The 27,275-nt window shown below is 35.8% G+C and overlaps 1 long non-coding RNA gene across 4 annotated transcripts in view; it reads left to right on the plus strand.

The window, feature by feature from the left end:
- LOC136035455 (uncharacterized) overlaps positions 1–27,275 on the plus strand; it is a 132,582-nt gene that overhangs the window by 32,746 nt on the left and 72,561 nt on the right. For 3 of the 4 annotated variants that reach the window (XR_010619433.1, XR_010619431.1, XR_010619429.1), the window contains exon 2: positions 23,111–23,483. The exons of the other annotated variant lie outside the window; for it this stretch is intronic. This is a non-coding gene — a long non-coding RNA (uncharacterized LOC136035455). The remainder of the gene's footprint in view (positions 1–23,110; positions 23,484–27,275) is intronic. 4 annotated transcript variants of the gene reach the window in all.

Raw genomic sequence — 27,275 nt, forward strand, 5'->3', positions numbered from 1 at the left:
GTTTTCAAAATGTAGCTTATACATGATCCAGATATTACTAATTTTAATATCTTGGCCAGACCAAATATAAATAATCTACATTGTTTCCCCAGTCGGATCGGCAGCCTTAGGATTGATGAAGAAGCAACTTGCTAATCATGGTACCCAAGGAGTCCGAACGTGTCAACAAATTTAGATACAACTTTATAAGTATAAAGGTGCATAAAGTTGGACCAAGAAATGATCCAGCAAATTATCCACCAATTTCAATTTTACCACCATTTAGTAAAATCTTCGAAAATACTATGCTCTCTCGTCTCCTTACTTTTCTAGAATCTAAAAAAATTTGCCATGATTTTCAATTCAGTTTCCGAATGAAACACTCCACTGAACATACCTGTATGACATTTTTGAATTTTATACATTCTGCATAAGATTTGGGATTAATTCCTGCTGCTATTTTCCTGGATATTCGTAAGGCATTCGATTCCTTAATCCATGGAATTCTTCTATCGAAAATGTCTCATTCTGGCATTAGGGGCAATGTATTGTCTTGGTTTCAGTCTTATTTGAATAACAGGATAATTTTTATCAATCCACCTTTCCATTTACTCTGATAAGTCAATTTTGGCGTCCCTCAGGGGTCAGTTTTAGGGCCTGTGCTATTTTTGATTTATGTCAATGATATTTTTTATGTAGTAAAAAATCATAAACTTATTAACTGCTGTAGACTGTGTTATCCTAAACCTTCCCTTGTCCATAGTGCCAACTATAGTTCATCATCTTCTGATGGACTTGTTTGACTTGGCACTTCGGGAAATTGCGTATCAGAGCTTTGATTAAATTTTGAAAATTTGTTTGAGAGAGTAATGATATGGCTTGATGCTAGTTATCCTGCGTTAAATTTTTCGAAGTCCAGTTTTTTGATATTTTTGCATGTTTCTCAGATTTATCCCCAGTTATCAGAAATTCACCAGCCAAATGGGATAATTCATAAATCTAAAGATCAATATGCTCGTTTTTTGGGCATTCTTGTTGATGAAAACTTGTCTTCAAACGTCGCATTGATTTGATTATAATTAAAATATGCAGAAGTCGGTATTTTAAGGAAACTTAAACATATTTTCCCTGGATCAATTTTGAAAACACATTTCACTGCTTTATCCAATCTTACGTTCCTTACTGTCCAATAATTTGTATGTCAACCTTTCCTTCATTGTTAAAACCACTTTCAAAGGTTTACAATAAAGCTAGAAACCTCATTAAGGAAACTAATCGTTAAGGAGTTATCCCAGTACTTGATCTAGTCACTGTATATTCTTCCGTTTACACGTTTTACTTTTTCTCAGCTTTATGGTGACCTCCCCAATCCCCTAAATGTTCCGCCATCTTTTACCTCTGATCAGAACAATTATAATCTTCGAAATACCAAAAATCATGTTAAGTTCCTTTTACTACTTGTGTAATGCCAGATTGTAATCCTTTAATTACGAGTCATATTGTATAGAATAAGTTGCCCGGATCAGCTCAAAGGTGCCATTCATTCGGTTTGTTCCATAAAATTGTTAAAAATTCTCTGGCTTCTTAGAAGTTATTTTATCTGTTTATTTTTTATTGAATATATATTATATATGTTTATTATTATTTCTCATTCAGTTGAATGAGGACTCATTCAAACGGAAATTGGAAGTTCTGGTGCCCTTTTTAAGCGACAAAAAAAAAATCGGGCCATTTTTCAGCATAGTCGAAATATCTAATAACTATGTCTTTGAGGAAGACTTAATCCCCCACAGACCCCGGGTGAAAGGCTGCAAGCAATGAACTTTTCCCATTGTTTACATGTTATAGTATTTGGTATTGATAAGTACACAGACGTTTTCAGGGAGGATTTTTTCTGGGGGGGTTGGGAGATTGGGTTAAGTGGGAATTTCATGGAGTAATTTCTCATGGGGAAAGATAATTTCTATTTAGGCGGCACTGGATATCAAAGAGTTATTTAAAAAAAGAAGAAATTAAATAAACAATAACAAGTTTTTTTAACCGCAAGTAAGGAGTAACATTAACACTTAAAACGAAAATAATTATTAAGTATATGTGGGGGTTTTTCTCCTCGTCAATATCTCACTGTTTAGGCTAAAGTATTTTTAGTAATTTCAAAAGAGCTATTTATTCTAATTTAAGGGCCTTTGTGATTCAGGGGTCATTCTTAAAGAACTGAAAGAAAATTCGAATTTTAGCGTAAAGAATAGGCTATTGACGAGGGGGCGAGCCCCTTATATTAAGTATAAGTGGAAATTTGTCCACTCGTCAATACCTCGCTCTTTACGCTAAAGTTCAAATTTTGTAAAATAATAGCTTGTTTGTGTTATTTTCCGGCCAACCTTAGCATTTAGTTTTACCTTAAGCAGCTTCATAACTATGATTTTTATGTGATAATAACCAAAGATGTTGTATTTGTTCGGCTTGTGGCTGTTATTAAATAAAGAAAACAAGTTTTTTCCAACTCAAAGTGAGGAATAAGATTAAAACTTAAAACAAACCTAAATTATTAAGTATATCTTTTAAAGATCTTTTCTTTCATTCATTTCAGTCATTTGAGAATTACTCAACTTGTGATTATGGTTTTCATAAGAATGGTTTCGACCTCTTTGATTGTTCTGTTACTATGCCTTACAAAATTAGTTCCGCAAATGTCGCGAATTTTAATTACGTGTGAGAATCTTTCCATTTATAAATTTCTCGTGTGGGAAAAGAATTTTTCACGGAGGGGGAACAATATCTTCCACCACTAATTAAAAAAACGCTAAAATTTGACCCTTTCTCTCAACTCTACTTTTTAAAACAGAAAAAAATAACTTTAGCTTAAAGAGCGGGGCGTTTATGAGGAAACAGCCTCTTTCATATACGGATTAATTTCTGTTCGTTTTAAGTTTAAATGTCGCTCCTTACTTTCAGTTAAAAAAACCTGTTTTTTTTATTTAATTTCTGAACGTTTTTAGATCAATACGTTTTGATTTATGCTCTCCGCACTTGAATAATTAAAACGAAATTTGCATATTAATTTTTTTGGCTAAATGACATTCTCATAGTTTTGACCGGACGATTTTAAGAAAAAAGGAGCGGGGGAGGAGCCCCAATTGCCCACCGATTTTTTGGTTACTTGAAAAGGCCACTAGAACTTTTAATTTCCATTAGAATGAGCCCAACCGTGACCTCTAGGACAACTAGGTCAATACGATCACCCCTGGGAAAAAAGCAACAAAACAACAAACAAAGAAATAAACACGCATCTGTGATCTGTCTTCTGGCAAAAATTACAAAATTCCACATTTTTGTAGATAGGAGCTTGAAACCTCTATAGAAGGGTTCCCTGATAAGCTAAATCTGATAGTGTGATTTTCGTTAAAATTCCATGGCCTTTAGGGGTGTTTCCCCCTATTTTCTATAATAAGGCAAATTTTCTCATGCTCGTAAGTTTTGATGGGTAAGACTAAACTTGATGAAACTTATATATTTAAAATCAGCGTAAAATTGCTATTATTTTGATGTAAATATTGGTATCGAAATTTTGTTTTTTAGAGTTTCGGTTACTATTGAGCCGGGTCGCTCCTTACTACAGTTCGTTACCACAAACTGTTTGACAAATTCGGGTTTGCAATGTAAGATTTGAATAACCGCAGCTTTAATTTTAAGCGAAGTAAATTTAAAGGATATTTAAATGGTATATTATATTTGACCGGTGATACGTTACGTTAGGTAATAGTCTGTAAGGTATTTTGGTAAGTCAGAAATCGCTATAACCTAATTTTTCTCAAGTTTCCCAACATCATTAAGGTCTTTTTGGTCCTGTCAATATTTAACTTTAAAGACGACCAAGAAAAGTAAATTTCTAGTTTTCCAAATCCAACTCCATATTTTTTTGAGGGGGGAGGAAGCTGATTTGGCGAATTTTATTACATTACGTTTTTCTTGATCCTTCCAGTTATGGCTGTCATTTTCAAATTGATAAATGAAATCATATTTTCTTGGCCCATTCCTGGGCCCTCTAAATTCATCCCTCTGATATCACCTTTTTTTGAAGGGGGAGGGGTTACAATACATTTAGTCTAATATTTTTGTTTAACATTTGGGTCCAACTGGCCATGGGCCATATTCCTTTAAATTTCAATCTATTTAGACAAAAACTTTGCTGTCCCTGTTTTGAAACCAACTTTCTGAAGAATAAATGTTGTATTTTGAACTGCATTTTAATTTTTTTTTGTAAATTGGGGTCTCTTGACCCAAATAAATTCAGATATAATTTCAAACCAATTGAAAAAAACTTCTTGTATCATTTTTATCAGCCCCGCAACCATCATCTGAATCTTCCTTACACTAGGGTCCCCTTGGCCTAACAACTCACGGGTGCAAGTTTTGTGCTATTAAAGAAATGACCATTTTCTGATTCTTTTTCAGGGAAAGTGATATTTTTTTTCTCTTTGCCTTTGTGTGTTTTGCTCCTTTTGACCGAAAGTCTTAAGAATTTAATATTTGAGTCAATCAGAGAAAAAATTTGGGGAATTTTTTGGAACAGGCCCTAAACAACTTCTTTATTCTAAGCTCCTCTTGGCCTGGGGACTTGCAGCTTCAAGTTTCAAACTAATCAGGGACATAATGCTTTTGACCCATCCATGGGCCCTTACGACCCTGCTTTTCCTAACAAGTGTGTGCAATCCTCTCAGCCAAAGTAAAAATCTTTCAAATTTCAAACCAATCTGCTAAGAAAGTCCTTTTTTGGGCCACAATTTTGAAACTAATTTTTTTCTTCACGTTAGAGACCATCTGGTAAGACACTTACGATTTTAAACTTTAAAGGGGAAAGAGAAGTTTTTGGCTCTTTTTGAGTCCTGCTTTTCGGACGAATTAATATCTAATCCCAATTTATTTTTGTAAATTATGGTTCCTGTGACTGAAGATTTTTTAGATATAATTGTCATGCCAATCCAAAAACAAAATATGGCCCTAGTTCTTGAATGTCTGTACCCCCAACCTAGATTGTTTATAGGGCTTGAGGATTCCCTTAACCCAGGAACTTATACGTTTGAACGTTCGGAGAAAATTTTTTTCTTATCCTTGTTTGACCATTTTCGGAGGGAACCAATATGGTTTTTCTCTTTTTTATACATTATACATTTTCAAACAGTTCGTGGTAACGAACTGTAGTAAGGAGCGACCCGGTCAATAGTGAACGAAACTCTAAAAAACGGAATTTCGATGCTAAAAGATACTTCAAAAGAATCGAATTTGCATGCTGATTCTAAATATGTAAGTTTCATGAAATTTAGTCTTTATCATCAAAAGTTACGAGCCTAAGAGAATTTGCCTTATTTTGGAAAATAGGGGGGAAACCCCTCTAAAAGTCATAGAATCTTAGCGAAAATCACACCATCACATTCGGCGTATCAGAGAACCATAAAGCGTAAATTTAAAGCTCCTATCTACAAAAATGTGGTATTTCGTATTTTTTGTCAGAAGACAAATCACGGGTGCGTGTTTATTTTATTTTTTTCCTTTTTCCCAGTGGTCATCGTATCGACCAAGCGGTCCTAGAATGTCGCAAGAGGGCTCATTCTTGCGGAAATGAAAAGTTCTAGTGTCCTTTTAAGGGACAAAAAAAATTGGAGGGCACCTTGGCCCCCTCCCACGCTCATTTTTTCCCAAAGTCAACGGATCAATTTCGAGATATCCATTTTGTTCCGAATAGTCGAAAACCATAATAACTATGTCGTTGGGAATGAATTACTTTCCCAGAATCCCTGGGGGAGGGGCTGCAAGCTACAAACTTTGACCAGTGTTTACATACAGTAGCCTAATGGTTATTCGGAAATGTACAGACGTTTTCAGAGGGATTTTTTTTTGGTTTGGGGGGTGGGGTTGAGGGGAGGAAGCTATGTAGGAGGATCTTTCCTTGGAGGAATATGTCATGGTGGAAGAAAAATTCAATGAAAAGGGCGCAGGATTTTCTAGCATTAGGCTACTATAAAAAAAAAAACATTGAAAAAATAAACATGAAAAAGTTTTTTCAATTGAAAGTAAGGAGTAGCATTGAAACTTAAAACGGACAGAGATTATTACGCATATGAGGGGTTCTAAAAATACTTTAGCATAATGAGCGAGGTATTTATGAGGAGATAAATACCTCGCTCTTTATGCTAAAGTATTTTTAGTAATTTCAACTATTTATTCTACGGCCTTTCTCATTCAGGGGTCATTCTTACAGAATTGGGACAAAACTTACGATTTAGTGTAAAGACCGAGGTATTAACGAGGGTACAAAAACCCCCTCGTATACATAATAAAAATAAAAGAAAAGTTTGTTACGTAAGTTAATTCTTAAGTTACGTATATTTTTTGCTAATAAAAACGTTGGTTAAAAATTAAAAGTTCTAGTTGCTTTTTTAAGTAACCGAAAAATCGGAGGGCAACTAGGGCAACCTTCCCCACCCCTTATTTCTCAAAATTGTCTGATCAAAATTAAGAGAAAGCCATTTTGCCAAAAAAAATTAATTAATATACAAATTTCATCTTAATAATTTATGTGCGGAGAGCCGAAATCAAACATGAATTAATTCAAAAACGTTCAGAAATTAAATAAAAAAACTAGTTTTTTAGTTGAAAGTAAGGAGTGACATTAAAACTTAAGACGAACAGAAATTACTCCGTATATGAAATAGGTTGTCCCCTCCGCAATCCCTTCGCTGTTTACGCTAAAGTTTTACTCTTTGCCACAATTCTACTTTTTAAAACAATTAAAAGCTATAGCGTAAAGAGCGAGGGATTGCGGAGGGGACAATCCATTTCATATACGGAGTAATTTCTGTTCGTTTTAAGTTTTAATATCCCTCCGTACTTTCAGTTAAAAAACTAGTTTTTTTTTATTTAATATACATTAGAGTCCTCTTGACCCAAGATTTTCATGGCATAGAGCTAGAGCCGATCATAAAAACTACTTGGTGCTTTTTGGGCTAAATTCTTAGGAGTACCGAGCTTCCAAAATCCTTTTTATTTACGGTTTCCTCCTCGGCCTAGGGACTTGTGGCTGCAAGATAGAAATCTATAAGGGACAAACACTTATTGCCCATTTCATGGCCTCCTAACACCTGTTTCCGGGAGTTTGATATATTTTTCTATTTTCCGGATGTCTTTCTGCCTTTGCCAAAAGACTTATGGACAAAAATCTTGAGCTGATCACAGAAATTTGTTGCATATTAGATTTCTCTTTGTTCAAAGACTTAGGACTGCGTGTTTCAATTTGACCAGGGACAAAAAAAACTTGCCGGGTCATTTTCAGTTTCCCTATCCCTCACGTAAATGAGTGATTCTGTTTGCCTAGAAAAAGACCCCTGAAAATCTCAAGCCTATCGCAAACACAAGATCAAACATATACCCCTTTTCCACCAAAACAATTGGCAAGTGGTAATCGGCTGTATTTGTAGACAATGGCAATTGTCTTTGTTTTTGCCTTTACCCGAGGTGTAACATGGATCATGCCTCAAAAGGGTATATTTGTCGAGTCTCTCGACTATCTTGAACAAACGGTTATCCCAAAATTCTGATCATATGTCTTGTCAGGCTACGAGGAGGTTGTGGATAAAGAAAGATGGGAGGGAGGCTGGTTGCCCTCTATTAACTTTTGAATCTTTAAAGAGGCACTAGAACTTTTCATGTTCGATCGATTAAGCCCCAATAGAAATTTCTCTGACCACCCTTTCCCCAAGAAGTGATTTATTGATAGAAAAATAATACATTTAAGGAACAATGCTTTTTACTGCAATGTAATTAACGCTATAGCAGAGGCTATAGCCTATGAAAGTACTCAAGGTTGGTTTAGTTGAGAGAACAACCAAGACCAAAGTTTTACAGAGAATCTAACTTTCAAAATTTCCTCAGATAATAAAATTATTCAAGCAATATAGTTCGCAAGACTGTTTTAGCCTAGGGAACAAGTAGGGGTAAATTTGTCTTTGTTGAGCACGAGAGGAAAAAAAAAACCAAATTTCAAGGCTCGACAAAAGGAGTGATATTTTCTAGAGCTTGTCATTCCCAAAGAGTGGCGTACTCGGAGGAATCCTCCCCCCGTGAAAATACAATAGTTCAATATTTCTAGCTTAGGCATCTAGACATTAAGGTATCCACGGATCTTTTAGCTTTCAAACAAAGTCAATAAAAGAACAGTTCCTTAGAGGAGAAACCCAACCACACCAGATGCTCTTTGGGGTTTTTACAACCGATAGCATGATTTTTTTTTACAATTGTTTCAATAATTTTTTTTTCAAATTATCTATTATTCATGTTGCTCTTAGTTTTTTGCCTTCTCCCTAAATTCTTTGGGTTGTAAGGCATCCAGAAGCGATTCTAGCTTTGTTTGAGACATATCTTGCATAAGGTTTCTTGGAGAGACATTATTCGTCCCACGAAATACTTTAATAATTGTATTAAAAGAAAATGCCAGTAGTAATGACGCTAAACTGACGTTGATCACAGCCAAATGGGGTACACTTGAAATTGCTAATCCCTGAAGACGTTGGTATTGATTATGTACACCTGTTTGTTACGTAATACAATAGGAAGTTGGTTGTTACGTAATACTACTTTTTTCTTTAGTTGTTACAAAATGGGAGATTGCTTACAAACCTTAGGATGCGGGAAAAAATTCTTCAGGGCCCACCAGTCAAGTAACTCCAGGTTGAAAAAATTGATCTTAATCCAAGGTTTACTTGATAACCTAGGTTTTGTGGTGGTACACTTGCCCTTTGTTTTAGATTTTATTTTCATTGCTGGTAACAGACAGAGCCGTCCCGTCATGTATTACTACTAAAAGACAAAGGATTACCGTTATGGAACAAACAGGTTTATGAAAGAGATTATTATTGTCATAGCGGGTAATGAACCGGGTAATTTTCTTTGTTATCGTCAAAAGTTGTCCCCTTTTAAATCGCATTGAAGAATTGAGGCTTATTCCGACAGATGGGTTAAAACTCCATAAACAGGTATACGGGTTAAAGCTTAGTTATAACATGCCCTAGAAGTTTCTGCAAGCATCCTACCGTTACTCAATTTAAATAGGAGTCCATTCATACATTCCTTGTTTGGGACAAATTGACACCGTTCAAATAATTTCTATCAGAAAGGCATGTATTCTTTGTAAAAAGCAACAATTTTTGAAAGGAAAAAACATATTCATTTTCTGCTAAAATTAAGAGATGTTGGTAAAATTGATTGAAATTTTAGCGATGATTCCATGCGAGAAATTGGAGAGCTGTCCTTTTTGAGTGTAATAATAAATTATTCTGTGAGACCCGTCTTCCGGTACAGTTGAAGTAAGAGGGGGTATGCAGTCATTTTTGAATCCAAATTTTTTTGGCTAACCATGGCTTTTTTAAACTCAAATTTATTGGGGGAGGATGTGATAAAACCATTGGATGAAAAAACTAATACTAAAATCTTTATTTCAGAATGTTCTTATATTGCATTTAAACGGTGTTGTATAGAACTTTTGTAGCTCAACTGCAAAGACTTATCTGCAAATAATAGACATGAAGAGTAGAACATCCCACACCAGAATGCTTTCATTTACCATAACAATTTATAAAAGAATAAAAACATATATAACAGATAAAAGCAAAAACCTAATCAGGGAATAAAAACATTTACGGTGTACGGTACTCATAAATTCTCAGTTTTCTGTCAAATATTTTTTTTTTTTTTTTTTTTTTGGGGGGGGGGGGCGGCTATCCAGTAACTATTAACAGTCAAATACACTTAGGTAGAATGTTTGATTCTATTTTTACTCATTTTTGGTTTAATTGCGTTCCTTACTTTTCTTTGAAAACTAATTTTACGGAAAAGTTTTTTTCATAATTGTCTTGTTTAGCCTTGTAGACCACGAAAACAGTCTTTCAGACCATAAAATTCTTCTAAGCTTAAATGCTATATTGAAAGATAACAATTTAATTTGGAGAGGGTAGGTTTCTAACAATGATGTAGAAGGGGGGAATGTAAGCAGTATCGTTAAGAAGGAGTGGAGGGGGCAATAGGGATAGGTTATTCTAGTTAAATTTAAGTGGAACCACAAAACATGTTGAAAACTAAAATTTTGAGGGCAATTATTTGGTAAAATAAAACATTTATTCGACTTAAATTCAATGGAAAACTAAGATTTTAAGGATCAAGTTATTTGAAAAACTATATTTAATTTCTATTACGGAAAACCTTGGCCAAGAATGGTCATCCAAGAAGGGCTAGCCAAGGGATATTTTGGCATTGGGGGGGGGGGGAGATTGTGTGGGGTGGCCAGGGTTGCACTTATTAAAACTGTCAATAAGTCAATTTCACGGCTGCGCAATACAAATTATCCAATGACTGTATTACCAGAGAACATGTTGGTTATTAAAATTAAGGAAATGTGATGAGTTTGTAAGGGGAAATTTGTTGAGGGTAGTGGAGAAACGCTAGTCCGTACCCATAATCATTTAAGTAATCTATTTTTATCGGGTGGAGTAACTTTCGTGGACTGGTACGCAAATCGTTTTACATACGTACATAGTTTAAACACTTAGCAACTACATTCTCTACGAGTTTATATTCACAATTCCAACGAAGATTTGAAATTCATAGTACCAGTGTTGGCACGTTTGCAGAAAGGTGAAGTTTTAGATAGCACATTGGTAGAGGGTTCTTTTTCTTATAACTTCCTACCCTAAAATTCTGCAAAGCTGCTTTTGTTAGATTTCAAATGGAAAACAATTGATAATGGTAACACATACTGGAATAAAATATTTTTTTTTAGATTCCTATAGATTAATCGCCAAATAACTAAATCAATTGATTCAAGAACAAAAAAAAGACGATTTTAATAGTTTTTCCCTCCTTAAACAGTGCTTTCCAGATAATGAAATGTAAAATTTTTTTACGTGTAAGGGCATATACCGGTTTGAGTATTACAGCTCCATCTCGAGGCTATATGAGGAAAAATTGCCAGTTATCGAAGTATTTTGTGATTCACTTTACGATCGTCAATGCATCACTGCCGACTAAAAGTCTTCTGAGAAATTCTGGGCCAAGGGAGAATATAACAATGGGGAGGAATATTGTAAAATTTACGTTGCAAGTGATGTATTGATGTTCTTGGATATTGTATGTAAAACCAAGGATAAAATCTATGAGGAATTTTGGTTGGATTAAGGTTAAAATTTTTCAACTCTTCATTTGGTGATGTATTTATTTCTTAAAATCAGTAAAGAGAAAATAGGTCTGATCACCTATGTGGATGAGCACTTATTTGTAGAGAGATTACCTATGTGGATGAGCACTTATTTGTAGAGAGATCAATGCAGTGAGAATACATTTTTCACTGATATTTTATTCTGGAAACTGACCCGACTGGACAACTCTCCGGTGAAAATTCGGATACGGTTTTATGAATATATAATCACTTTATCTGTCTGCAATGTCTCACTACTCTTTGCTTTGTGAGAATTACCAATGGCTGGACAATCCTTGTAATCCATATTTCCCTGAAATTGCAACCGTTGAGGAGAATTGAACGCAGGGTTGGTTTTTCGAAACTGATGATGAAATACCAGTGGAGCTTCATGACTCAGTAAAGGATTTTGACATCCTAGGCTTAAAAAGACTGGTTTCAAAGGAATCACTGAGTTCCAATAATAATTCTTTGTTAGAGGATGTGGGTATTCACTGGACATCTTCAAAACAAAAGCTTATTGCCCACCGTCATCCAAAACAGAATATTTTTGTGCACTGCGTTCTCTTGCAGTGGATACTAGCCACCGGTTTCAGGTTCACAATGATTCATAGAGCCCTCCAATTCGGTCAAGGAGTCTTCGGTCTTAGGAGTACCGAGCTTCCAAAATCCTTTTTATTTACGGTTTCCTCCTCGGCCTAGGGACTTGTGGCTGCAAGATAGAAATCTATAAGGGACAAACACTTATTGCCCATTTCATGGCCTCCTAACACCTGTTTCCGGGAGTTTGATATATTTTTCTATTTTCCTGATGTCTTTCTGCCTTTGCCAAAAGACTTATGGACAAAAATCTTGAGCTGATCACAGAAATTTGTTGCATATTAGATTTCTCTTTGTTCAAAGACTTAGGACTGCGTGTTTCAATTTGACCAGGGACAAAAAAAACTTGCCGGGTCATTTTCAGTTTTTCTATCCCTCACGTAAATGAGTGATTCTGTTTGCCTAGAAAAAGACCCCTGAAAATCTCAAGCCTATCGCAAACACAAGATCAAACATATACCCCTTTTCAACCAAAACAATTGGCAAGTGGTAATCGGCTGTATTTGTAGACAATGGCAATTGTCTTTGTTTTTGCCTTTACCCGAGGTGTAGCATGGATCATGCCTCAAAAGGGTATATTTGTCGAGTCTCTCGACTATCTTGAACAAACGGTTATCCCAAAATTCTGATCATATGTCTTGTCAGGCTACGAGGAGGTTGTGGATAAAGAAAGATGAGAGGGAGGCTGGTTGCCCTCTATTAACTTTTGAATCTTTAAAGAGGCACTAGAACTTTTCATGTTCGATCGATTAAGCCCCAATAGAAATTTCTCTGACCACCCTTTCCCCAAGAAGTGATTTATTGATAGAAAAATAATACATTTAAGGAACAATGCTTTTTACTGCAATGTAATTAACGCTATAGCAGAGGCTATAGCCTATGAAAGTACTCAAGGTTGGTTTAGTTGAGAGAACAACCAAGACCAAAGTTTTTACAGAGAATCTAATTTTCAAAATTTCCTCAGATAATAAAATTATTCAAGCAATATAGTTCGCAAGACTGTTTTAGCCTAGGGAACAAGTAGGGGTAAATTTGTCTTTGTTGAGCACGAGAGGAAAAAAAAAAACCAAATTTCAAGGCTCGACAAAAGGAGTGATATTTTCTAGAGCTTGTCATTCCCAAAGAGTGGCGTACTCGGAGGAATCCTCCCCCCGTGAAAATACAATAGTTCAATATTTCTAGCTTAGGCATCTAGACATTAAGGTATCCACGGATCTTTTAGCTTTCAAACAAAGTCAATAAAAGAACAGTTCCTTAGAGGAGAAACCCAACCACACCAGATGCTCTTTGGGGTTTTTACAACCGATAGCATGATTTTTTTTTACAATTGTTTCAATAATTTTTTTTCAAATTATCTATTATTCATGTTGCTCTTAGTTTTTTGCCTTCTCCCTAAATTCTTTGGGTTGTAAGGCATCCAGAAGCGATTCTAGCTTTGTTTGAGACATATCTTGCATAAGGTTTCTTGGAGAGACATTATTCGTCCCACGAAATACTTTAATAATTGTATTAAAAGAAAATGCCAGTAGTAATGACGCTAAACTGACGTTGATCACAGCCAAATGGGGTACACTTGAAGTTGCTAATCCCTGAAGACGTTGGTATTGATTATGTACACCTGTTTGTTACGTAATACAATAGGAAGTTGGTTGTTACGTAATACTACTTTTTTCTTTAGTTGTTACAAAATGGGAGATTGCTTACAAACCTTAGGATTCGGGAAAAAATTCTTCAGGGCCCAACAGTCAAGTAACTCCAGGTTGAAAAAATTGATCTTAATCCAAGGTTTACTTGATAACCTAGGTTTTGTGGTGGTACACTTGCCCTTTGTTTTAGATTTTATTTTCATTGCTGGTAACAGACAGAGCCGTCCCGTCATGTATTACTACTAAAAGACAAAGGATTACCGTTATGGAACAAACAGGTTTATGAAAGAGATTATTATTGTCATAGCGGGTAATGAACCGGGTAATTTTCTTTGTTATCGTCAAAAGTTGTCCCCTTTTAAATCGCATTGAAGAATTGAGGCTTATTCTGACAGATGGGTTAAAACTCCATAAACAGGTATACGGGTTAAAGCTTAGTTATAACATGCCCTAGAAGTTTCTGCAAGCATCCTACCGTTACTCAATTTAAATAGGAGTCCATTCATACATTCCTTGTTTGGGACAAATTGACACCGTTCAAATAATTTCTATCAGAAAGGCATGTATTCTTTGTAAAAAGCAACAATTTTTGAAAGGAAAAAACATATTCATTTTCTGCTAAATTTAAGAGATGTTGGTAAAATTGATTGAAATTTTAGCGATGATTCCATGCGAGAAATTGGAGAGCTGTCCTTTTTGAGTGTAATAATAAATTATTCTGTGAGACCCGTCTTCCAGTACAGTTGAAGTAAGAGGGGGTATGCAGTCATTTTTGAATCCAAATTTTTTTGGCTAACCATGGCGTTTTTAAACTCAAATTTATTTGGGGAGGATGTGATAAAACCATTGGATGAAAAAACTAATACTAAAATCTTTATTTCAGAATGTTCTTATATTGCATTTAAACGGTGTTGTATAGAACTTTTGTAGCTCAACTGCAAAGACTTATCTGCAAATAATAGACATGAAGAATAGAACAACCCACACCAGAATGCTTTCATTTACCATAACAATTTATAAAAGAATAAAAACATATATAACAGATAAAAGCAAAAACCTAATCAGGGAATAAAAACATTTACGGTGTACGGTACTCATAAATTCTCAGTTTTCTGTCAAATATTTTTTGTTTGTTTTCTTTTTTTTTTGGGGGGGGGGGGGGCGGCTATCCAGTAACTATTAACAGTCAAATACACTTAGGTAGAATGTTTGATTCTATTTTTACTCATTTTTGGTTTAATTGGGTTCCTTACTTTTCTTTGAAAACTAATTTTACGGAAAAGTTTTTTTCATAATTGTCTTGTTTAGCCTTGTAGACCACGAAAACAGTCTTTCAGACCATAAAATTCTTCTAAGCTTAAATGCTATATTGAAAGATAACAATTTAATTTGGAGAGGGTAGGTTTCTAACAATGATGTAGAAGGGGGGAATGTAAGCAGTATCGTTAAGAAGGAGTGGAGGGGGCAATAGGGATAGGTTATTCTAGTTAAATTTAAGTGGAACCACAAAACATGTTGAAAACTAAAATTTTGAGGGCAATTATTTGGTAAAATAAAACATTTATTCGACTTAAATTCAATGGAAAACTAAGATTTTAAGGATCAAGTTATTTGAAAAACTATATTTGATTTCTATTACGGAAAACCTTGGCCAAGAATGGTCATCCAAGAAGGGCTAGCCAAGGGATATTTTGGCATTGGGGGGGGGGGGAGATTGTGTGGGGTGGCCAGGGTTGCACTTATTAAAACTGTCAATAAGTCAATTTCACGGCTGCGCAATACAAATTATCCAATGACTGTATCACCAGAGAACAAGTTGGTTATTAAAATTAAGGAAATGTGATGAGTTTGTAAGGGGAAATTTGTTGAGGGTAGTGGAGAAACGCTAGTCCGTACCCATAATCATTTAAGTAATCTATTTTTATCGGGTGGAGTAACTTTCGTGGACTGGTACGCAAATCGTTTTACATACGTACATAGTTTAAACACTTAGCAACTACATTCTCTACGAGTTTATATTCACAATTCCAACGAAGATTTGAAATTCATAGTACCAGTGTTGGCACGTTTGCAGAAAGGTGAAGTTTTAGATAGCACATTGGTAGAGGGTTCTTTTTCTTATAACTTCCTACCCTAAAATTCTGCAAAGCTGCTTTTGTTAGATTTCAAATGGAAAACAATTGATAATGGTAACACATACTGGAATAAAATATTTTTTTTTTAGATTCCTATAGATTAATCGCCAAATAACTAAATCAATTGATTCAAGAACAAAAAAAAGACGATTTTAATAGTTTTTCCCTCCTTAAACAGTGCTTTCCAGATAATGAAATGTAAAATTTTTTTACGTGTAAGGGCATATACCGGTTTGAGTGTTACAGCTCCATCTCGAGGCTATATGAGGAAAAATTGCCAGTTATCGAAGTATTTTGTGATTCACTTTACGATCGTCAATGCATCACTGCCGACTAAAAGTCTTCTGAGAAATTCTGGGCCAAGGGAGAATATAACAATGGGGAGGAATATTGTAAAATTTACGTTGCAAGTGATGTATTGAGGTTCTTGGATATTGTATGTAAAACCAAGGATAAAATCTATGAGGAATCTTGGTTGGATTAAGGTTAAAATTTTTCAACTCTTCATTTGGTGATGTATTTATTTCTTAAAATCAGTAAAGAGAAAATAGGTCTGATCACCTATGTGGATGAGCACTTATTTGTAGAGAGATTACCTATGTGGATGAGCACTTATTTGTAGAGAGATCAATGCAGTGAGAATACATTTTTTACTGATATTTTATTCTGGAAACTGACCCGACTGGACAACTCTCCGGTGAAAATTCGGATACGGTTTTATGAATATATAATCACTTTATCTGTCTGCAATGTCTCACTATTCTTTGCTTTGTGAGAATTACCAATGGCTGGACAATCCTTGTAATCCATATTTCCCTGAAATTGCAACCGTTGAGGAGAATTGAACGCAGGGTTGGTTTTTCGAAACTGATGATGAAATACCAGTGGAGCTTCATGACTCAGTAAAGGATTTTGACATCCTAGGCTTAAAAAGACTGGTTTCAAAGGAATCACTGAGTTCCAATAATAATTCTTTGTTAGAGGATGTGGGTATTCACTGGACATCTTCAAAACAAAAGCTTATTGCCCACCGTCATCCAAAACAGAATATTTTTGTGCACTGCGTTCTCTTGCAGTGGATACTAGCCACCGGTTTCAGGTTCACAATGATTCATAGAGCCCTCCAATTCGGTCAAGGAGTCTTCGGTCTTAGGAGTACCGAGCTTCCAAAATCCTTTTTATTTACGGTTTCCTCCTCGGCCTAGGGACTTGTGGCTGCAAGATAGAAATCTATAAGGGACAAACACTTATTGCCCATTTCATGGCCTCCTAACACCTGTTTCCGGGAGTTTGATATATTTTTCTATTTTCCTGATGTCTTTCTGCCTTTGCCAAAAGACTTATGGACAAAAATCTTGAGCTGATCACAGAAATTTGTTGCATATTAGATTTCTCTTTGTTCAAAGACTTAGGACTGCGTGTTTCAATTTGACCAGGGACAAAAAAAACTTGCCGGGTCATTTTCAGTTTCCCTATCCCTCACGTAAATGAGTGATTCTGTTTGCCTAGAAAAAGACCCCTGAAAATCTCAAGCCTATCGCAAACACAAGATCAAACATATACCCCTTTTCCACCAAAACAATTGGCAAGTGGTAATCGGCTGTATTTGTAGACAATGGCAATTGTCTTTGTTTTTGCCTTTACCCGAGGTGTAGCATGGATCATGCCTCAAAAGGGTATATTTGTCGAGTCTCTCGACTATCTTGAACAAACGGTTATCCCAAAATTCTGATCATATGTCTTGTCAGGCTACGAGGAGGTTGTGGATAAAGAAAGATGGGAGGGAGGCTGGTTGCCCTCTATTAACTTTTGAATCTTTAAAGAGGCACTAGAACTTTTCATGTTCGATCGATTAAGCCCCAATAGAAATTTCTCTGACCACCCTTTCCCCAAGAAGTGATTTATTGATAGAAAAATAATACATTTAAGGAACAATGCTTTTTACTGCAATGTAATTAACGCTATAGCAGAGGCTATAGCCTATGAAAGTACTCAAGGTTGGTTTAGTTGAGAGAACAACCAAGACCAAAGTTTTACAGAGAATCTAATTTTCAAAATTTCCTCAGATAATAAAATTATTCAAGCAATATAGTTCGCAAGACTGTTTTAGCCTAGGGAACAAGTAGGGGTAAATTTGTCTTTGTTGAGCACGAGAGGAAAAAAAAAACCAAATTTCAAGGCTCGACAAAAGGAGTGATATTTTCTAGAGCTTGTCATTTCCAAAGAGTGGCGTACTCGGAGGAATCCTCCCCCCGTGAAAATACAATAGTTCAATATTTCTAGCTTAGGCATCTAGACATTAAGGTATCCACGGATCTTTTAGCTTTCAAACAAAGTCAATAAAAGAACAGTTCCTTATAGGAGAAACCCAACCACACCAGATGCTCTTTGGGGTTTTTACAACCGATAGCATGATTTTTTTTACAATTGTTTCAATAATTTTTTTTTTCAAATTATCTATTATTCATGTTGCTCTTAGTTTTTTGCCTTCTCCCTAAATTCTTTGGGTTGTAAGGCATCCAGAAGCGATTCTAGCTTTGTTTGAGACATATCTTGCATAAGGTTTCTTGGAGAGACATTATTCGTCCCACGAAATACTTTAATAATTGTATTAAAAGAAAATGCCAGTAGTAATGACGCTAAACTGACGTTGATCACAGCCAAATGGGGTACACTTGAAGTTGCTAATCCCTGAAGACGTTGGTATTGATTATGTACCCCTGTTTGTTACGTAATACAATAGGAAGTTGGTTGTTACGTAATACTACTTTTTTCTTTAGTTGTTACAAAATGGGAGATTGCTTACAAACCTTAGGATGCGGGAAAAAATTCTTCAGGGCCCACCAGTCAAGTAACTCCAGGTTGAAAAAATTGATCTTAATCCAAGGTTTACTTGATAACCTAGGTTTTGTGGTGGTACACTTGCCCTTTGTTTTAGATTTTATTTTCATTGCTGGTAACAGACAGAGCCGTCCCGTCATGTATTACTACTAAAAGACAAAGGATTACCGTTATGGAACAAACAGGTTTATGAAAGAGATTATTATTGTCATAGCGGGTAATGAACCGGGTAATTTTCTTTGTTATCGTCAAAAGTTGTCCCCTTTTAAATCGCATTGAAGAATTGAGGCTTATTCCGACAGATGGGTTAAAACTCCATAAACAGGTATACGGGTTAAAGCTTAGTTATAACATGCCCTAGAAGTTTCTGCAAGCATCCTACCGTTACTCAATTTAAATAGGAGTCCATTCATACATTCCTTGTTTGGGACAAATTGACACCGTTCAAATAATTTCTATCAGAAAGGCATGTATTCTTTGTAAAAAGCAACAATTTTTGAAAGGAAAAAACATATTCATTTTCTGCTAAAATTAAGAGATGTTGGTAAAATTGATTGAAATTTTAGCGATGATTCCATGCGAGAAATTGGAGAGCTGTCCTTTTTGAGTGTAATAATAAATTATTCTGTGAGACCCGTCTTCCCGTACAGTTGAAGTAAGAGGGGGTATGCAGTCATTTTTGAATCCAAATTTTTTTGGCTAACCATGGCTTTTTTAAACTCAAATTTATTGGGGGAGGATGTGATAAAACCATTGGATGAAAAAACTAATACTAAAATCTTTATTTCAGAATGTTCTTATATTGCATTTAAACGGTGTTGTATAGAACTTTTGTAGCTCAACTGCAAAGACTTATCTGCAAATAATAGACATGAAGAATAGAACATCCCACACCAGAATGCTTTCATTTACCATAACAATTTATAAAAGAATAAAAACATATATAACAGATAAAAGCAAAAACCTAATCAGGGAATAAAAACATTTACGGTGTACGGTACTCATAAATTCTCAGTTTTCTGTCAAATATTTTTTGTTTGTTTTTTTTTTGGGGGGGCGGCTATCCAGTAACTATTAACAGTCAAATACACTTAGGTAGAATGTTTGATTCTATTTTTACTCATTTTTGGTTTAATTGGGTTCCTTACTTTTCTTTGAAAACTAATTTTACGGAAAAGTTTTTTTCATAATTGTCTTGTTTAGCCTTGTAGACCACGAAAACAGTCTTTCAGACCATAAAATTCTTCTAAGCTTAAATGCTATATTGAAAGATAACAATTTAATTTGGAGAGGGTAGGTTTCTAACAATGATGTAGAAGGGGGGAATGTAAGCAGTATCGTTAAGAAGGAGTGGAGGGGGCAATAGGGATAGGTTATTCTAGTTAAATTTAAGTGGAACCACAAAACATGTTGAAAACTAAAATTTTGAGGGCAATTATTTGGTAAAATAAAACATTTATTCGACTTAAATTCAATGGAAAACTAAGATTTTAAGGATCAAGTTATTTGAAAAACTATATTTAATTTCTATTACGGAAAACCTTGGCCAAGAATGGTCATCCAAGAAGGGCTAGCCAAGGGATATTTTGGCATTGGGGGGGGGAGATTGTGTGGGGTGGCCAGGGTTGCACTTATTAAAACTGTCAATAAGTCAATTTCACGGCTGCGCAATACAAATTATCCAATGACTGTATCACCAGAGAACAAGTTGGTTATTAAAATTAAGGAAATGTGATGAGTTTGTAAGGGGAAATTTGTTGAGGGTAGTGGAGAAACGCTAGTCCGTACCCATAATCATTTAAGTAATCTATTTTTATCGGGTGGAGTAACTTTCGTGGACTGGTACGCAAATCGTTTTACATACGTACATAGTTTAAACACTTAGCAACTACATTCTCTACGAGTTTATATTCACAATTCCAACGAAGATTTGAAATTCATAGTACCAGTGTTGGCACGTTTGCAGAAAGGTGAAGTTTTAGATAGCACATTGGTAGAGGGTTCTTTTTCTTATAACTTCCTACCCTAAAATTCTGCAAAGCTGCTTTTGTTAGATTTCAAATGGAAAACAATTGATAATGGTAACACATACTGGAATAAAATATTTTTTTTTAGATTCCTATAGATTAATCGCCAAATAACTAAATCAATTGATTCAAGAACAAAAAAAAGACGATTTTAATAGTTTTTCCCTCCTTAAACAGTGCTTTCCAGATAATGAAATGTAAAATTTTTTTACGTGTAAGGGCATATACCGGTTTGAGCCCAGCTCCATCTCGAGGCTATATGAGGAAAAATTGCCAGTTATCGAAGTATTTTGTGATTCACTTTACGATCGTCAATGCATCACTGCCGACTAAAAGTCTTCTGAGAAATTCTGGGCCAAGGGAGAATATAACAATGGGGAGGAATATTGTAAAATTACGTTGCAAGTGATGTATTGATGTTCTTGGATATTGTATGTAAAACCAAGGATAAAATCTATGAGGAATTTTGGTTGGATTAAGGTTAAAATTTTTCAACTCTTCATTTGGTGATGTATTTATTTCTTAAAATCAGTAAAGAGAAAATAGGTCTGATCACCTATGTGGATGAGCACTTATTTGTAGAGAGATTACCTATGTGGATGAGCACTTATTTGTAGAGAGATCAATGCAGTGAGAATACATTTTTCACTGATATTTTATTCTGGAAACTGACCCGACTGGACAACTCTCCGGTGAAAATTCGGATACGGTTTTATGAATATATAATCACTTTATCTGTCTGCAATGTCTCACTACTCTTTGCTTTGTGAGAATTACCAATGGGTGGACAATCCTTGTAATCCATATTTCCCTGAAATTGCAACCGTTGAGGAGAATTGACCGCAGGGGTGGTTTTTCGAAACTGAAGATGAAATACCAGTGGAGCTTCATGACTCAGTAAAGGATTTTGACATCCTAGGCTTAAAAAGACTGGTTTCAAAGGAATCACTGAGTTCCAATAATAATTCTTTGTTAGAGGATGTGGGTATTCACTGGACATCTTCAAAACAAAAGCTTATTGCCCACCGTCATCCAAAACAGAATATTTTTGTGCACTGCGTTCTCTTGCAGTGGATACTAGCCACCGGTTTCAGGTTCACAATGATTCATAGAGCCCTCCAATTCGGTCAGAAGCCATACTTCGACACTTCCGTCAGTAAACAATCAGCAATTCAAACGTCAGTAATTCAGATTTCGGTAATATTTGTGAGAGTGTGCGCTATAGGAGTTGCTATGAAGTTGTAACAAATCCAAATCATAGAGCCCTCCAATTTGTTCAGAAGCCATACTTCGACACTTTCGTCAGTCAACAATCAGTAATTCAAACGACAGTAATTCAGATTCCGGTAATACTTATAAGAGTGTGCGCTATAGGAGTTGCTGTGAAGTTGTAACAAATCCAAAAGAATGAGCTTGAATCATTACCGATCCGAACTTTACGTTACTTATGATCATAAGTTCCAATATAGTCCTTTTGCATAGAAAAAGAAAGTGTAGTTTTAAATAAAAATATTGCTGCTGGTAGCGCAATTTTAGAGACTTCCAAAAAACTCATGTTGGATTTTTATTACAATTTGTGTAAGCTACATTGGCCAGGGGAGGGACCAGCTCAACTTTATTACGGGGTTGCAGACTCGCTCTGGAAAATGGTGAGCACATTAGCTCATGAATGGACTATACCAGCTGGGACGAGTCTATTTGCCCAGAACTAGTGAATAGCAAGGTCACAAATAGTTTCTTATATCTAAAATCCAAGATGGGGAGTGTATTAATCCCCAATGCATTACCTACAGGTCCAAAGGTGTACTGTTTGCAAACGAAATATCAGGAAATCAAAAAAGTCTGTAAGGGGGTGCCTAAACAGTATGAAAAGGAAAATTTCGACATGAGTGTCTAATGATACTATGTAGAAAATAATTTTTTTCCAAGAGCGAAGGTCATGGCAATTTGCTCTTTAAAATTTAAAAACTACACGGTTAGGATTGAGAAAATTGCCATTGAAGCCATAACGAACAGAGTATATAAATTTGCAGATGATTTGAAGGCACTCCCACACGGTCACTTTCTCAATTTGGACTGGGATGTATGTTTAGAGTACAGACATCGTTTAGTTCTTGAAAGAATCCAATAGTTAGAGGGAGGAAGATCTGTTTCATCTCAGCCTCCATCTCAGCAGAATTCTCTAGTGTTTTTTTTATATATTTTTGTATGTATGTCCCGTGTTTGCATAAGGTGAAACCGTTGTTGTATTTAAAAATTGTTTAATATTTTACTATTTTTTAATCTCTACAACTCCCGGCCCTGGCCCCACCCATCGCCTTTGGTGGCCACTACGCCCTCCGAGGGGATCTGACATTCGGTCAGTGGCCACCGTGGCTCCCGTGCCCCCTTTCGAGGAGCTCGATTTTATGTGTAGATGTCATTTTCTAAGTGTTTTTAATGTTTAAGTGCTTAATTTTTGTCGTTTTTCTCTAGTGCTTATCTTGTGTAAAAAAGTGTTTAAAATTTTATTTATGTAAATATATTTAATGTAGTGAGTCATTGTTGCTAACTCACTTGTTGTGAAATTGCATCGATAAAATCGTTCTTTTACATTTTAGCGTTGATTCCTTTATTTTAGAACTCTTTATTTTATTTTAGCAGCCTGTGCGCGTGTCCGTGAGTCCTTTGACACCGCCTGTTTATGCACGAGAAAAGCAAATTCCTTTACCGAGTCATGAAGTTCCACTGGTATTCCACAATCAAATTCAAAAAACCACCCTTCCGGTCAATTCTCCTCAATAGTGGCAATGTTGGGGAAACTTGGATCGCAAAGATTGCACAGCCATTTGTAATTCTCGCAAGGCAAAGAGTAGTGGGACATTGCAGAGGATAAAGGGAGCTCTTATCCAGAAAAACCGCATTCGACTTTTCACCGGTGCATTACCCGGTTGGGTCAGTTTCCAGGAAACGATATCTGTGCAAAAACCTTCCCTCCCCGCATTGATGTCTCTACGACAGAATGCTGATCCAGGTCGGTGATTAGACTTAAATTCTCTTTGCTGATTTTAAGAATTAAATTTATCACCAAATTAGGAGCTGAAATAACCCAAATCTAATCCAAACTCCGTGTTTTATCCATGTTTCTACATACAATATCTAACAACATCAATACATCACTTGCCCTTTGCATTTTACAATAATCCTCCCCAGTTTTATACCCTTCCTTGGCCCATACATTCTTAGCAAATTCATTGTCGGCAGTATTGCATTGACGATAGTAAAGTGAATAATAAAAGGCTTCGATGGGTGGCAATTTTTCAGCAAATAGCCTCGACTTTAAGTTATAGTACTCATAGGAATAAACACCCTTCCTCGTTAATAAACCATACATTTCATCATCTGGAAGCCGCTGTTTAAGGAGAGGAAACTATTAAAATCTTCACTTGTCTTTAATTGTATTATTAAATCAGACTTACTGATTTGGTGAGAAAACAATAGGAATCTAAAAAACATATTTATTCAAGTACGCGTTACCATTATCAATTGTTTTCGATTTGAAATCTAATATTTGCTGCTTCTCCGATGATTTGGGCATGACATTATAAGAAAAAAGCATCTACCTATGCACCATATACAACTTCACCTTTCTGCAAACGTGCCATCGCTGGTAATATGAATTTCGAACCACAGTTAAAACTGTGAAAGTAAACCAGGAGAACGTAATGCTTCTTAAAGTTTAAAATACAAGATTTATGTGAAAGTCCATGGGAATTACTCTCTCCGATGAAATTGGATTACTTAAATGATCACGGTCACGGACATACTTTTCCCCATTACCCTCAACAATGTTTGCTTTGCAAACTCAACTCACTTCCTTATTTCTAATAACCAACTTTTTCTCTGGTTATAGAATCATTGAATAATTTGTATTGCGCAGCCGTGAAATGGTCTTATTTGCATTTTTTTTATAAGTGCAACCATGGCCGCGCCCCAACAATCATCCCACCCAATGTCTCAAATACCTCTACCAACTGCTGGGTATTACTAAATTCTCTTTGTGCATCGGTATAAGAGATTGCAATGTCGTAATGTTCTTTAAAACGAGTCAATCAGTTTAGCTTAGATATCTAAAGTCATATTCTTGCTCTGCAACAGCAAATTCTGGAAATTATTGAGCTGCAGGATAGCATTGTCACCCGACTGGTACCCACGACCTCAAAGTCCTTCAAGAGGTGTTTTAATTTTAATTCGGTACGGAATCTAGAAAGGCACATTGGACAATAGAAAGTGCCAAGAATCCCCTTTTTGCTATTACTAAAAACCCAACTAATATTTGTAATGGAAACGAAATGTCGAATTGAATCAGACTCGCTATCAGGCTTGTGAAGAAACCATTCCCAGTGCTTCACCTATTCGATGGACGAAGTCCTCACCGAATACATTACTACCTTTGTATCTTAACGTTCACCGTCTTCGAATTATGTTTTGTTCCATAAAAATGTAACACCAATCTCTAAATGATCGTTATCCCTCTGGAAGATTTCTATCCCCTTAAGTGTTACATGATGCTTCCCCTTTAAACAGTTAAATTCTACTTTAGAACACTCTGTCCCTTCCCCACCCCTATTAACTACTAAACCATCCAAAAGTGTCTTAGTAAAATCTGTTGCCATGGGTCTACGACCTGCAACAATTACCGCGTACTTGAAGCACTGAAGCGCCGTATAAAGACGAAAGTGATGTACACCTTGCAACCCCCTCAATTCTGTATTCTTGATAGAATAATCTTGCCCCTACCGCTGCTTAAGACAAATTTGTTTCTAAATTTTTTAACATTAAAATAAAAACTTTCAATATATAAAACTACTGAACCACTTTTCATCTCATTATAACTATCTGCCTTACCAAAAATGCTACCAACGCACTCTGGAAAAAATCCCGAAAATTGTGCAAGTGCAGATCGGGTGTCCACATTTTCGTTTGTACATAATGCTGATATACTCCACCAGAATTTTCATTTAAATAAACAAATTTGCGATAGATGCATTAATACTATCCCTTACAACTCCTCCCAAATCTTTTTGTCTAGAAGGGCTCGAATCTTGCCAACATAGGAGTGTACTATGCCAATCGCATCCGAGTGGATACTAACACCTGTAAGACTATTGCAGAGGTCTCCAAACTCAGCTATGAAAATATGAAGATTACGCAAGGTGGAATAAACCAAGTAAATCCAGGCAATATGGGGAATGAAAAGCTTCCAAATTGTCCTGGTTCCTTCTTCTAATGGTCACTGTGGGGACTTGGCAAATTGTGATCTGCTTGTCCTTTTTCGGGCTCATCGGTTGTTATTTCGTAATTTACCCATTTATAGTACTTCCTAAGCCCCAGATCAGCTATGAAAGTATCTAAATTTAATATGGGAGAGTGCTACGCTAACATGGTTCATCCCCCCTAAAAAAAGTAAATTTTTGAGGGGGTAAGGCCCACTCAGGGTTAGAATGCCCGTTTGGACGTAGAGAGCCCTTACTGCTAATGAAAATTTTAACGACTAGAAATGATTCCTTAAATGGGGGGCTAGTTGACTCCCTTCCTCCAGCCATGACCTATACTCTTCAGTTTTCTATAAAAAGCTCTTTTAGTCATTTTAAGTGCTGTTATTAAGCTGAAAACAAGATCTATAGTCCTGTTTTTGAGGATCATGGGAGACCCCTTCCCATTAGCACTGAAATTTTGTTACGAGTCTTAAAGAATTTCACTTACAGGGAAGAAGTTGGCTGGTTCTTCTCCAAGGAATCCTGTAACAAATCTCCCATCAATTCGTCAAGCAAACTAGGATCCACATTATTATCCTCAACCACTGGCATTTTAGGTGCAACATGGAAAAATAAAAAAAAATTTATTATCTATTGAAAAAATTATAATAGTCTGAAAGGGAATATATTATTAGCCTGAAAAAGAATATATTATTAATCCGAAGACCTGGGCCCTTAAACACCCTTCCTGAAAACTATCGAATACAGCTATTTTCCATTTATTAAGCTGAACAAGAGTACGTTGCTTTAGCAGTGTTGAAAAACCTGTTTTTTAATCAAGGCCCTTAAACCCCTCAGAACTATCGGACAGTGTCCCCAGCAACGCAGTTATTGTCTTTTTGAAATGGCACTGTTTTATTAAGGCTGAAAAGAATATGTTATTTTAGCTATTTCTTTCAAAGCCAACAACAACAGCATTGAACTACGGTTCTGTCGATGTCTTATTATCTGGAAAAAATTATCTAAGTTTCGTAGCCCATGCGTAAAACATTAAGTTTACCATTAATACATGTAATATAGCCATTTACCTTCTAGAAAAATATCGTTTTGCGATCTACGGGCCTCAATGATTATGATTTCTTTTAAGTAAAGGCTGGCAATATCCTTGCCGCTTTGGTCTGGGATGGTAGAATACTCCACATTCTCACCTTGGTTAGAGAGATTAGGCCTCGAAGGGTTTGTATCTTCACCATACTTGCGGGCCGCAGGTTTTGAAGGAATTGCTTTTTCACCATGGGCCAAATGATCGCACACCTTCACCATCTTGATGCGGGACCCCTTCTTTGCTAGGGTTTTCTTGATATAGAAATTAAATTTAGTTTTTCAAATAACTTGAACCCTAAAATATTCTGTTGAATTTACGTCGGATGGGTGTTTTAGTTTCCCAAATAATTGCCAACAAAATCTTAGATTTCAACACTTATTGGGTCCCCACTTAAATTCAAGTAGAAGAATTCATCCCCAGTGACCCCTTGTCTTAACCACACTGCTTAAATTACCCCCCCCCC

The sequence above is a fragment of the Artemia franciscana genome, chromosome 14 (assembly GCF_032884065.1).
Source record: "Artemia franciscana chromosome 14, ASM3288406v1, whole genome shotgun sequence".
Classification (NCBI taxonomy): domain Eukaryota; kingdom Metazoa; phylum Arthropoda; class Branchiopoda; order Anostraca; family Artemiidae; genus Artemia; species Artemia franciscana.